Source organism: Myodes glareolus, chromosome 7 (assembly GCF_982192425.1).
Source record: "Myodes glareolus chromosome 7, mMyoGla1.1, whole genome shotgun sequence".
NCBI lineage: Eukaryota > Metazoa > Chordata > Mammalia > Rodentia > Cricetidae > Myodes > Myodes glareolus.
Window position 1 is genome coordinate 17,655,271 of NC_142032.1, and position 14,171 is coordinate 17,669,441.

The following is a 14,171-nucleotide window of genomic DNA, read 5'->3' on the forward strand; positions in this document are numbered from 1 at the left end:
GTTCTGGAGACACACCACAGCAGACCCCTCGCTCTCTTGCTGCTTTTCTCCCAGGGATCTCACCCATACCAGGAACTCAATTTGTTCAGTGATTGCTGCTGATACAGTAAAATGATGCCTCCTTTGCCAGTGTAGAACATGCTGTCTTGATTTTTTCATCGGCAGCATCTGCCTTCTTAGCCTCCAGGTTAAAGCGGTTGCCCTTGGCATATTTTTAGTCTGTTTTCTTTATCCTTGAGATGGTAGACTACACAGCACTGGAAGTTAGAGAATACTGTGTCCTCTAATCAAAGACTTGAGTCTTATCAGTGCTTTCTTATCTGTTTGGCCTTGAATTAAAAACAACCAAATACATCGTGTATACTGGTTTGTTTCAGATAATTTAATTAAAACTATTTATGAATTTGAGTGTGTGTGTGTGTGTGTGTGAGTGTGTGTGTGTGCACTTAGAAAGCCAGGTCTTAAATGGTTAAATAAATGTCTCCATCGAATTAAGTCTCTGCGTGATAACCTTTGCTGGGGGGGTGGGATTCTCAATGACTGATGTCCCCCCTCACAACGGTTCTAAGTCAGGATTTCATCCAGAGGGAGGCCAACCTTAGGTTAGAAAGTGAACGGACAGAGCTTGTTCTAGAAGCTCTCAGAAGTCAAGATGCTAGTCTGGAAGCTATTGCAGGAATCCCGAGTTTCCGTGAACTGTAAAGTCAAGTCTGCCTCCACAGATGGAGTAGACAAAGCAAAACCACCTATTCCTGCTGTGGCCAGGAAGTCCTCCCTATTCTAGGACCATGAAGACCCAGGTCTGTTTCCTTTCCTCCTTAGGTCCAAGGCGGCAGCGTTCTTAGAGGGCTCTTTGTTCTTTGGGGGCAGACATTCTATAGGCAGGAAGTGACTGCCTGGCTTGGGCTGTAAGGTAAGAAATGCTCTCCTAGGCAGGCCTCCTGCTGCTGCTCTCAGCCTCTCCCAGGGTCTCGTGTTGAGCCTTTGTGAGCATATGACTCATGAGTCCTGACATTTCCCCAGGCTGTAGTGTCAGCTTTGTGGTGTCAGCTTGAAGTTTGAGTTAATGCCAGCAGACTGTTTTCTGCTGCCAGAGTTTACCCTCACATTGCTTTTAGGACCGGTAGGTTCCTGGGATGTGACTCAGTCTTTGCAGGTTCTACTTCCTTTTGAGAGTTAAAGGTGAAGAATGTGGAGAGAGTGATGGGCCACCGAGGCAGGTCCCTGAAGACTGCATTGAAGCCCCAAAGCTTCCCAAACAGTGCAGACAGGTTGGTGGTGGCCCTAGCCTTTAATCCCAGCTCTTGGCAGGCACAGGCAGGTGGATCTCTAAATTCGAGGCCAGCCTGGTCTACATAATGAGATCCAAGAGAGCCAGGACTAGACAGGGGAACCCTGCCTTGAAAAACCAAAAGAAAAGAAAAAAGTAAAACAAAACAAAAACCCCACAAACTCACAGTAAAATTTAATTAGCTTTGGAACGGACAGCAAGGAAAATGACGGCGAACTTGCTCATAAGCCACACTGACCTCTTTGAGTTTTTGTTCAGAGACTAAAATTGGGCTATTAGAAAACTCGGGAGAAAAACTTCACTTTCAGTGCCATAACCACTTTTTATGGCTTTCCTAGTTTTATACGCCACTCTAAACAGTCAGTTGCATCATGAACCGGTGTCGCTCTGGCTGGTTGTGAAGCCCTTCTCAATCTCCCTCCATCTCTGGAGTGCCAGATTTCAGGTATGTTCCACCATGCCCAGCTACGACCTCTTGTAATGTAAACAGTGGTAATAATACACCGCAGAGAAACGGGGGCTCATGAGAGGACCCAGATTCAACCTCTTTTCAATAGGACACCTAGTCACTTGGCAAATTCTCAATTCCTGGATGTCTTCATTCAGAAACTAAGGAGCTGCCTGCAAACGCTGTTTCTTACCTTAACTGCTTCATATATTCCCCAGCAATGTAAAGAATGGGTACCTGCTCATTCTACTCTAATTCAGTTTCCTCAGCACCCCTGTCAGACCTAAGGGCACGGGAACATTTTCAGAATCCAGTCAACTACGCCATTCATCTTAAATTTTGGGTTGTTTCACACTACCTTCTAATGTGCTTGCTTTTTTTTTTTTTTTTTTTTTTTTTTTAAGACAGGGTCTTACTAGGTAACCCTGTCTGACCTACAACTTGCTTTGGAGAACCGGTTGGCTTTAAACTTGCAGAGATCCACCTGCCTCTGCCTCCTGAGTGCTGAGGTTAAAGACAAGGGCTACAACACCTAGCATGCTTATTCTTTTTGGATGTCTGGAAATCTTATAGATTTTATAATCTTATAGATTTTATATATTTTGCATAATTACACATAACTTTATAGATTCTATATAATTGTATAGATTATCACTGTGAGAGCAGCAACCGTTATCACAAATGTGTCAGAGTAGGAAAATGACAGCCCTTGGATGACTCCTCAAACTTGTGAGCAGCTGTTCTTAGCAGTTCCGGACACACCCAACAACCTGCAGTCTTCCTGCACCACAAAATAAGGGATTTGCTTGCTGCTAATGGAAAATAAAAGCCTCTCCCACCCCCCCACAGGCTGTGATTCCTACTAAGGAAATGCTTCTCCTTCAGGCCCTCTAAGTTAAAGCTTGAGGACTGCCAATACACACACACACACACACACACACACACTCACACACACCGCTGTCACGGGCTCAGGAGAGAGAGAAGGAGGCTGTGGCGAGGCCACGAAAGATATTTCTAGCGGCTTATTTCCAGCTCAAAGCCAACATTATTTATGAATTCTACCCTGCAGGCTAACTCCTTACTATTTACCTGCTTCCCAAGCCCTCTGCCAAATAAAGATCTTTTGTCTTCCTGCTGGGCAAGATATGGGCTTTGGCAAACCAACAGGCCTTCCCCAGAGGCGTGCTCCATTTCTAGCATGAGGCTCAAGAGACCTGAAGGGACTGGGTTATCTGGAGAGAACTTTATTTTTGATCTCCAGGACTTGAAAGGCAATAAGCAGCTGCTTGGGAGGCAGTGAGGGAGAAGATGGGAAGGCAAATTGAAAGCTGGGCGGGGGTAGCACAGGCCTTTAATCCCAGCACTCAGGAGGCAGAGGCAGGCAGATCTCTGTGAGTTCGAGTCCAGCTTGGTCTACAGAGCAAATTCCAGGACAGGCTCCAAAAGCTACAGAGAAACCCTGTCTTGAGAAACAAAACAAAACAAACAACAATAACAAAAAACCCCACAGAAATGAAAGACTAATGGACATGGAAGAAAGAAGAGGCAAGATCTGCTCAGTATCAAGGTCAGTATGACCTTCCAGTGTTGACCATTTTACTGCTGTGCTGTAAGGCAACGGGTTATGATAATTACCGTTAGCATCCTGGAACATTGAATCTCTGACCAGATAGTTTTTGGAATGGAACCCAGATGACGCCAAACTCAGCCCTTCTTATAGTTTCCAGTTCTGGTTCTTTTTTTTAATCCTGGCTAAGATAGTGGCCTTGGATACTTTCTTCTAGTCATAAGCCAGGCCCAGGGCAGCCATGCAGTCGATGAAGAATGTCGTGATGTTGACGTGCCAGCGGTACTCACTGGCGGAGTAGTCGTAGGGGAAGGCGTGGTGGTAGTTGTGGAAGCCCTCGCCTGGAAGAGAAGCACAGGGAGCAGTTAGGGGGCCCAGAGACTGCTGTTTCCTGTTCTGAACACATCTCTAACAAGGTAATCGGGTACCTCAAACCTTGGAAAATCCTGATGTTGGTGAATAGATGGATAGACCCAGTATTTTCTGCTCTAGAATAATGAGTTGCCATCCCATAAACAAGGATTTCAGAGACCCTGGTTACCCATGACCTACCTGTCCTGGAGCCTCGTGAGATGAAAGTCTATCAAAATATAAAGGTATAAAAGAGAGACTGGTTCTGCTGGAAGAGCTAAGGCACTGGAAGAATCAGGGAGGAGGCAGATCAGAAGAGGGATTATGGGTAAAATCAGAGAGCTGCCTGCCTCTGCTCCTGAGTGCCACTTGTACCACTGCCTCCTCCCTTTTTTGTTTTGTTTTGTTTTGTTTTATTCTTTTGGTTATTCGAGACAAGGTTTCTCTGTAGCTTTGGAGCCTGTTCTGGAACTACCTTTCATAGACCAGGCTGGCCTCAAACTCACAGAGATCTGCCTGCCTCTGCCTCTCAAATGCTAGGATTAAAGGTGTGCGCCACCACCACCTGGCAAAAGCAACTTATTTTCCCACAGCACTGGTGTTCCCTGTAAAGATCTCCAAGAGAACACACGGGCAGCACCGGCAAAAAGTCAGAAAAAAGGCATCTGTCCAGTGGCCAGGGAGCCCCTTCAGCCGCTGCAGGTTCTCCGTGGGTTGCTCTGGCCACTGAGTCTCTCAGCCTTGACCCTTTGATGGGGGAAGTGACGTTAACCAAAAGCACTCGGGGTGCAAGTGGTAGAGTACTTGCCTTCATGCCCAGCACGCGCGAAGCTCTGGATTCATCCCTAGGTTGGATAAATAGGACCTTGCGCAGACCTCTGATCCGAGCACTCAGGAGGTAGAGGTGAAAAAGACTAGAAGTTCAAGGCGGTCTTCAGTTACACGGCGGATTTAGAGGCATTCCTGAAGTAGATAAGACCCTGTTGTCTAAAACGGAACAAACAAAAACCCAGAACTACTCTCAGAAGTCTTAGAAATTCCCTCTAACTGCCGTAATTCTGAGAACTCTCAAAGTTGTTCTTGCCTCATGACAGTTGGCATTGGGGACAAATGTGGTAACTCCCCACAGGCTTGCCAATGATTGGCAGCATTGCTCTCCTTGAACCTATTCCAACACCAACAATGTTCAACGTTTATCAGCTTAGGGTAATCAACAGATAATGAGACAGATAGTAAAACAAAGATACCCCCAGATAGAGAAGCAAATACAGAAGTCAATAAGGAAGAGAAAGAAATCTTACTAAGGACTAAGGAAACTCTAGTCAGGGCTTCTCAAGGTCTATACTTCTGGTTTTCCTCCTGAGGGCTGTATGACCTAAGAACATGCAAAATGGGGGAAGGTGTCAGAAGCTAGAGAGGAGAGTCATAAAATAATGACAAGATAAAAATTCTTCCAGAGTGGCATGCTTAAAGTGTCTTGAAGTATGTCTTAATTATTTTCTCGATACATTTTAAAGCTTAGATCAGTAGGAAAAGCCAGAATGGGGTACTCTTTAGCTGATCCTATCGTCCTATTATCCACCTCCTTCCCAAAACAAGGCAGCAGCCCAGGTGACAAGAGAGTGGCAATTAAGAGGTTAATGTAAACAGCATTTGATGATCTGTCAAGCCCTGGACTTGTCCCAGAAGCACTGGTTCTGGCTTCTGCTAGCTCACTCTCTTCCTTTTGACCACCGTCCCTGCTCTCCCATACTTAGGGAAGTCTAACCCTGGGTGAGTGCTTCTTTCAGAAAACCTTTCTTTCCTATCTGCACTGGGCAGTCTCTACTCAACGTACCTCTCGGGCAGACAGCATTGTCCACTGCACTGTGGCTGCTGTGGGCTTGTTTCTTTGCCCACCTCACGTACCACACACTCCTGAAGGGAAGGATACAGTGACCTTCACCATGTCTGTGTCCTTCCTAGTGAGGACAAGGATTAGATTCTTTGATAAGCAACTGATAGGGCAGAAGGGCCAGGATAAGGTGGTGAAGGCACAGACTTCCCAGCCTAGCTTCTTTATCTCCGAGCTCTTTTCTCACCCTCCTGACTTGAGACAAAGGTTTTCTCTGTAGTTTTGGGGCAAAATTATTTATTTATTTATTGTTTTTTTGAGACAGGGTTTCTTTGTGTAGCTTTTGGTGCCTGTCCTCGAACTAGCTCTGGTCGACCAGGCTGGCATCGAACTCAAAGAGTGCTCCCGAGTGCTGGGAATAAAGGTGTGCACCACCACCCCACCACTGACAGACTCCAGGATATGTTTTCACAACAGTTATGGGTTAATCAGTCACTGTGTCTTTGTTTAAAGGGGAGGAAGACCCTTCAAAGACTTAGCCCCAGCTGCCAAAGGAGACTGGATTTTCAGACTCTGAGACCCCTATCTGCTTGGCAAAGGGTCCTTCTCCCCATTCCCCATGATTGCAGTGCCCTCTCACCCCTAATAAGACCCTTTCCTCACTTTTTCACCGCTGACTCTGTTTGTGTTGGAGAATTTCCCTGCTGCTCCTGTCTTTTAATTCTTTAACTGGCAGAAAACACAAACTTGATTAAGACCCCTAGATGGGGACACCAGGCCAGTGCATATTTATTGCATTTAATTCATTAAAATAGCTTAGAAAAGAACAGAGCAATAATCCACAAGCCATGAATCTGTTCTCTCTCTCTCTGTCTGTCTCTCTCTGTCTCTCTTTCTCTCTAAGAAAGTTTGAAAGGATGATTTTTGAACCAGTGAGCCAAATAAATCACCCAGCTATTGTTTTGTAATTTCTGAGAGGAAAAGCAAAGACTGCAAACCCCAGGTGCCTGGGGCCACATCTCCGGCTCCCTCTGCCTTCGCTCTTTGTGGAACAGCACCAGTTTTTCAGCTTTCTGGTCAACCGTGTTCACCACTCTGCCCTTATCTTCGATGCTGGGTTTTTGTGTAAAAGCAGCCAATTCGTGTGAGGGCAGCAAGTGGGTGGGGGCAGAGCACACACAGTCTTTTCTCCCACCGGTAGGACTCCCCTCTCCACCCCCAACCCCAGTGGCTCAGTGGGTAAAAACTCTTGTCATCAAGCTTAATGAGTTTGATTTGATCCCTAGGATGGACCTGGTAGGAGAGTGCTATTCCCCATGAAGTGTCCTCTGACCCCCACACGCACTCTGTGACATACGTGCTCCCCCACAAATAAATAAATAAATGGAATTTTTAAAATTAAAGGGCCAGGCAGTGGTGGCACAGGCCTTTAATCCCAGCAGTCAAGAGGCAGAGGCAGGTCGATCTCTGTGCATTCAAGGCCAGCCTGGTTTACAGAGTGAGTTCCAGGACAACCAGGGCTGTCACACAGAGAAACCCTGTCTCAAAAAGGCAAAAACAAAATTAAAGCAGAGGGGGCCAGGACAATAGTTTAACAGTTAAGAACACTGGCTGCTCTTTTAGAAGCTCCAGGTTTAACTGGCAGCACTCATAGGGTGTATCCTCGCCATCTATAACTCCACTCCTGGAGGATCTGTTGCCTTCTGACTCCCAAGGGCACCAGGCACACACCTGGCATACATACGCACATGCAGGCAACACACACACGTCAAAATAAAGAAATCTAAAGTCATATTTGAAAAGAAAAATATACGACAGGAACTGTGGTGGACACAGTGTTCTCAGGTCCGCTCATAAACACTTTCCTGGAGAGACTGAGAAGAGCAGAAATGCTTTCCTGGGAGAATCCAAGACGATGGCAAGGCCTAGGCCTCCCAGCTCCACTTCAGACAGTCCCTGAGACTCTGGCTCCAAAAGAGGGTTGTGTAGAAAAGCAACCTGAAGTTCCAGAGCAAGGGAACAGCTTCGCTACTTCAGGAGACTGCATGGAGGGAGGAGAGTCACAGCTCTTAGACAGTTCTTCAAGCAAGATAGGTGGGACTGTGTCCTAGTGCACGTACTAAGCCCCGAGCACAGAGCAGATGAGATTGAAGGCCTTGGGACCTAGAGTGCCTCTGTGGTAAAGATGTAGGGATTGCTGTCAGGACTCCTTCTCTGTGGTAAAGATGTGGGGATTGCCGTCAGGACTCCTTCACTATCAATGGATCACCCAATCCAGTAATGCGGCCAGCACAGAACTCAGGATCATGGCTGTATTTTCAAAGGCTCTCATGGTTGTCTGGGCTCTTCCTGTGAATTCAAATATACCTGTGTTGTCCTGTAGAAGGACAGAAAGCTGAGCCATGGCAGCTAATTGCCTGAGATGTCCTGGCAACAGTGGTGGCTGCACTTTCCAAGTTTGGTGGGAAGAGGTTAAACTCTCCCACTTTTTACAGTTGAATTCAGGGTTCAGTCCCACTTTTTACAGTTGAATTTAGGATTCAGTTCTCTGAGAAGGACACACAGGTGCCTCTGCCAACAAAGAGCCAATTATCCACTGTGACCTTCCATTCAGGATCCAGGGAGAAAACAAACACAGAGGACCTAAGTCAGTCTCCCAATTCTCAAGGACAAAGCCAGCAGCCCACTTCTGAGTCTCGTCCAAGCTTAGACAGAAGTGTCCAAAAATGATAAGACTAAACCTCAGCCAACTAGAAATATACTAATAGAACTGCTACTTGCTTAACCAATTAAGTTTGAGATGACCTAATTGCTCCCGAAACTCCCCTTAGCTATGCTTAAAAACAAGTCTATGCGCTCCTGGGGTGGGGGGGCACCACTTTGACTAGGTGAACCCCACATGCATGTGCTGTAATAAACACTCTTTGCTAATTGCATACATGGATGGTGTTTTTTTGGGGAAGTTTTGCAGACCCTAACAGTGGCTGCAAGGTCAATGAGCTGCCGAGGCACTCTTCATGCAGAAAAATACTGCAGGACAAAGCAGTTGGGGAGTCCTCAGAAGACAGGTTCCGCTATAAGGATGGTGTCAAGGACTCTCTCCTTCGCCATGGTGTCTTCTTTAGTTTTAGGATAAAGATCTACCTTTTTCCTGAACAAGAAGTATAGCAGGATCCTGGGTGTTCTCATGACTTCCTAGTTGAAGCCATGGTAGAAACTGTATACAATGCCCTAGAGCCCACCTGTAAACTACAACCCTTCAGAGGCTACAGAATTTAGTTGAAGTTGGCGATGTAACCACACATTGTACAACTTCCCCGTGTCCTTCACAGGCAGAGAGGTAAGTTTCTCGAACAGCCTTTTCTGATCTCCGTTCTTGCCACCTGAATGTTGTCTGTTCTTTCTAGTGGATCCCCTTGGGAGTCACAGAGTCGGTATTTAAACAAGGAAAGCTCTGGTTCCATTCCCGATAGAGAGCATCCCACAGACAGGATCTGACCACAGCCTGCATGGAAACACCTTAGTGAACCGGCAGTCACGGGAAGAAAGAAAAGTCTTGGAGCTAAATGGAAACCCTACATTGAACTCCCCAGCCCCTGACAGTAGTTTCCTGTACAGTACTCTGATGCAGTGTCATCAGAATAATGCAGCCTGGAGTCCTGATGGCACCTGGGACCAGAATCCAGGCGTTCTGGTGCCTGTTCTAACCTCAGCTCTCAGGTGATGTCTCAGGTCAGTTAGCTTTGTTCCTTTTCCACAAAGGAGGGACTGCTAGTGGCAACACCGAGCGTTTAAGCAATATCCCGTAGCATTGTGCTCGGAGAGTATCCGAGCGGGTTCTGCCCTGTGTTGGCAGAATCACTTCAGTTCTTCCCTCTGGGCTTTTCTGAGCAGCTGCAAAATGTAAGAGCTAAACCCGCCCCTACTGAAAGTCAGGCAAAGGCTAGACCAAAGTCACATTTTCTTTGGGATGTCACAAGAAGAGGCCCTAGCCCAAAGGTGGGGGAGGGGTGAAGACAGTCAAGCTGAGCCCCCTGTCCTTTTGTTCCGCTGCAGAGATCTGGAACACACATCTCTTCATTGCCAACTCTCTCAAGCTAGCTGCTCATCAAATAACGCAGGCACGTAAGTAGGTCACTGTGCAGGCTCTGTGTGCCAACATTCTCCCCAAAGATACAGCACATGCCATCAGCAGAATGCCAAAAGGTAGCGAGTGCAGTCCTGGCTTTGGGACAATGTTCTGGTCCCTGTCCTAGTTGCTGAGGTTGACCAAGCACAGGCAGTCTGATCAAATCTGGCCTGAGACCTACAGGAAGGGGTGATAGGGAGATAAAACCACATGTGAAGACTCCCCTCCTGGGAAGGAGTGGAGAGATTGTCCGTAGACTGCTGCTCTGGCTCTGGCTACATGGGGTCAATGCTCAGCCTCTGGGTTGTTGCCTGGCTGCATGGGGCCTCTGCTCTGCCTCTGGGCTGTTGCCTGGCTGCATGGGGCCTCTGCTCTGCCTCTGGGCTGTTGCTCTGGCTCTGGGTGCAAGGGGTCAATGCTCAGCCTCTGGGCTGTTGCTCTGGCTGCATGGGGCCTCTGCTCTGCCTCTGCTTTCTCAGAGGAGCTAAGGAACAGAGCTACACCTCTTCATCCATCACAAATGGAATGGAGGAACAGCCGACGTGCATCTGGCCTGTTCCCACCATGGTCCTCTGACCATGATTTAACTAAACCAAAGTGATTTTTCTACTCTAAAACAATGCCCTGTTGATTATAATAGACATCTAGGAAAACTGCTTCCCTGAGAAAGGAGATCTTCTCAGTTTCATTTGCTGGAGTGTTTGAGGGATTTCCCAAGGCAAAGTTTAAAAGGACAAAGCCATCCTACCTCCAAGTCCTAAGAGGTCCATGTGGGACCCCCACCCCTTATTCTCAAAGGGACCAGAAGAAATTTCCTAGCAGAATGTTTTCCCAGGAAGACAGTGGCCTTCCCCGCTCCTACCCGGGAGATTCCGAGCACAGGGTCACTTAGTCCAGCCAGCCAGCCACCTGGTGATAACAAGAAACCAAAGAGAAAGCTAATTTAACAGGATGGGAGGGAGCAAAAGTCCTTGCACCAGTGCCAAAGCAGCTTCAAAAAGCCTCTTTGTAGCTACGCCTTTAAAAGCTTACCCCACAGAGGAGATACAACTCCTCTCTCTACCTTGCTATAATGGGGTCATTTGGAGACAGGGGTTCCAAACATGTTTGCATTATGCTGACTAAACCTTGCTTATTACAGTCTGGGCCTCTCTGGTGGTCTCTCTCTGGGGGTCGTAATCTGGGCACAACAGTCCTGAGATATCTTGCCAACTGGTTGATCATGTTTCCTACCCCACCACTCTCCAAGACAAAGCTATTGGGGTCGGAAACTTCTTCTTGTCTTCTGGAGGTGCCCAGCCTGGCTCTCTGCTGGCCAGACAGCAGCAAGTGGTCCTGAGTCTGTAGAATGTCCTGATCCCCTTTCTGATTCAGTCTTCGGGGGTCAGAGGTGAAAACATCTGAAGGCCTACAGAACAGCTGTGCCAGCTTCCCATACCATAAACCTCCAAGGAGCTAATTTAGGACAAGTGGGTGGCAGAGTGACAGTTGTCTCTCTTAGCCCAGCATCTTGAAGACGAGGGCTGTTAAAGGCTCCTACTTATGACCTGTTCCTGCCAAGGACAGATGGAAGCAGCCAGTGAACACTGACATTAGAAAGTACTCAGTCCTTGCTACCTCTTGGCCTCAGCAGACAACGGCCAGAGTAGACTAGATAGGGAGTAGAACATGAGACATTTCTGCTGCCTTATTTCATTCTAAGAATATTTTTGTTAAGCTGGGCAGTGGTGGCACACACCTTTAATCCCAGCACTCGGGAGCAAAGGCAGGTGGATCTCTATGAGTTCTAGGCTAGCCTGGTCTAGAGTGAGTTCCATGACAGCCAAAGCTACACAGAGAAACTCTGTCTCGAAAAACCAGGGGGAAAAAAAAAAAGAAAAGAAGAATAGTTTGTTGCCTGGCATGTGTTGCACCCTGGAGGCCTAACCCGCATAGCAAAGTTACACACATCTCTCCACTTGAGATCAAGAGCCTGCTTCCTCCAGGGCATACCAGCTGGGACTGCCCAGTGGGTGAGGTTCAGATAGCTTTGCGGATGACTGTCTACTGTTCCTTCCTTTCAATACTCATTCCTCTTCAGTAGGCTCCTCCTGCTCTGTCTTCTGGCTAAGCTCAAAATGGCAGTTGGTTCCCATGCCTCTTAGCTGGGGACTCCATTCATTGTAAGAGGGAGAGCTAGGATAGGCAGCCAGGCAAGGGCAAAGGTCACTCAGGGACAGCTGCTGCTCTGTCACAGGTGCACCCACACAAAGACCCTGACACTTGGGCTCAGGGCTTGCTCCCCAACACCCATGTTAAAAGACTGCCCCCAAACAAACAAACAAACAAACAAAAATCCTCACAGTCTTGCACCCCAATCCCATTCATCTCTACTTCTAGCCCAGTTAGCCTTATAGACCAAAGAGAAGAAGGTAGGAAAGCCTGAACAAAGGGCCACGGCCTCTTGAGACTACTCCATCAAAGGGCAGTGAGAAAACTGAGGTACTGCCTCTGGACAGGGATCTGGTTAGCCTAGAGCCAAGTGTAAAATTTGCAGGCACAACCAGTGTGGTCCCAGGCAGAGCTCCTACAGGCAGCAGAGCCACGAGAGTGGTGATTCATACGTCGCCTTGGGTGGAGCCCTCTCTCTCCTCATCCCGGTAGTCTTGTTAACAGCCCACACATATCTTTGATTTTGGCATGTATGTCTTCTTCTGAGTTACACGGCATCTTCTCTGAGGGACAGGTGATGGGAGAGATGTGTATTCCACAACAAGAGGCCATTAGAACAATCTGCGTGCATGCGTGTGTTATTAATGGCTCAGCATGCTCACGGCTTGTTGTTTTGAGTTCATCTCCTAGCCCAGGGGGTACCTGGAGGAGTACAGAAGCAATGCCACAGGTCACTAACAGACTCAGTGTCCTGCGTCCTGAGACCAGCTGTCCAGAGATACATTAATGAGGGAACGGTACAGGAGATGATAAGGGGAAAGGTGGCAAGCTCAGGGATGAGGCTAGACCACCTCATGAGGGGCAAGACCTTTGGACATACTACAAAGGGCAATCCAAGGGTGTGGAGAATGTCAAGCTGCACTGACAATATGAACGTTCAGAACCCAGCAGACGGGTACGAGTCAGATACTTTAAGCCTTCTCGTACAGGTACTTACAGGGCCAGTGTAACACCAGTACTCACAGAAACATGCAGCAACAGTGGTAGGCATCTATATAGAATTATATTTTGATTTCGAAGCAGCTAAACCATTAGCAGCTCTTATAACTGGGCACCACAGCCTATGTAAAGAGATGGGATTTTGATTGACCAGATGACCTCGTAGCAGCAGGTGTAGACAAAGGTTTAAATACAGTTATTACTGGGATGCTCGCTCACCTTTCCAGCTGAAAGACTGCAGGCAGGCTTCCATCTAAACAAGAGAAGGTAAGAGGTTAAGGAAAGCCCAGCCCCTGTTTAAAGACACTGGCTGGAAACAAAGAAGAGAAACAGAGACGCTATTCACGGTTATAAAACCCATGGGTAAAAAGTCTATCTGTCCTCACAGGAAAAGCAGGCCAGGGACTCATACAGCGAAGGTCACTCAGGGACAGCTGCAGCTCTGTGATAGGGGGACCCGCACAAGGCTCCCCAACACTCATGTCAAAAGACCCCCCCCCACCCCCAAGCAAGCAAACAAACAAAAAGCAAAATCCTGAGAGTCTTGCATCGGGATCCCATCAGTCTCTATTATCAAGTAAAACCAGGATTCTCTGGCCAGTTAGAGTCAACAGAATCGAAATGACTTGCATATTTATCACTGTTCAATAACTTCTGACACTGTGGAAAGACACAGGCGTATCTGTCTACCTTTCTAACACAGTCAGCTCACAGCCATGAGCAGAGAAATGTCTTCGGAATGCTCAGCATTGGCTAGAACAGAAGGGGAATTTTAAAGACTGGCCTGGATTTACTCGGTAAGTGACCTCATTACCTCTGAGGTGTTTAAGGCCAGCTCAACTCCCCTGAGCAGACGCATAACGAGAACTAATTTCTTAGTGTGTTTCACTTCAGGAGATAGAAAAGAGGCGGGAAAACCAACTTTAACTTCTTCCTCTCTTTGCCAATGATATACCAAAAATAAGTGCAAATGATGGCAAGCCTTGTTTCCAAGGACAAATTAAATCATTTCCTTTTTAAAGTGTTTCTTTTATTTTTTTGAGATTATAATATAAATACGTCATTTTGCCCTTTCAAATTCATGGCCTCTTTTTTCATTAACCATTGTTACATAAATATATGTATATACATATATATTCCTATTATATAAAAACAGCCTGTTCAGTCTACACAATGTTACTTATATGTATATATCTAGGGCCAACCGTTTGGTATTAGATAACCAGTTGGCGCTCCCTTCCCCAGGGACGATTTCCCTGCTCTCAGCATTTCGTTACTGCCTCTGGTTTTTTGTGTAGGGTTGAGGCCTCTGGGCTTTCCCGCTGTCCACGTTAGCGTGGCTGTTGCTGCTGTCCTTGCTCAGCTCTTTCCAGCCGTCATGTTGGTGAGGCTCTCCGGGGG

At 47.2% G+C, this 14,171-nt stretch overlaps 1 pseudogene; it reads right to left on the reverse strand.

Moving 5' to 3' along the window:
* Positions 1-2,962: 2,962 nt before the first annotated feature.
* Positions 2,963-14,171, reverse strand: part of LOC125403573 (acyl-CoA desaturase 1-like) — a 33,062-nt pseudogene continuing 21,853 nt past the window's right edge.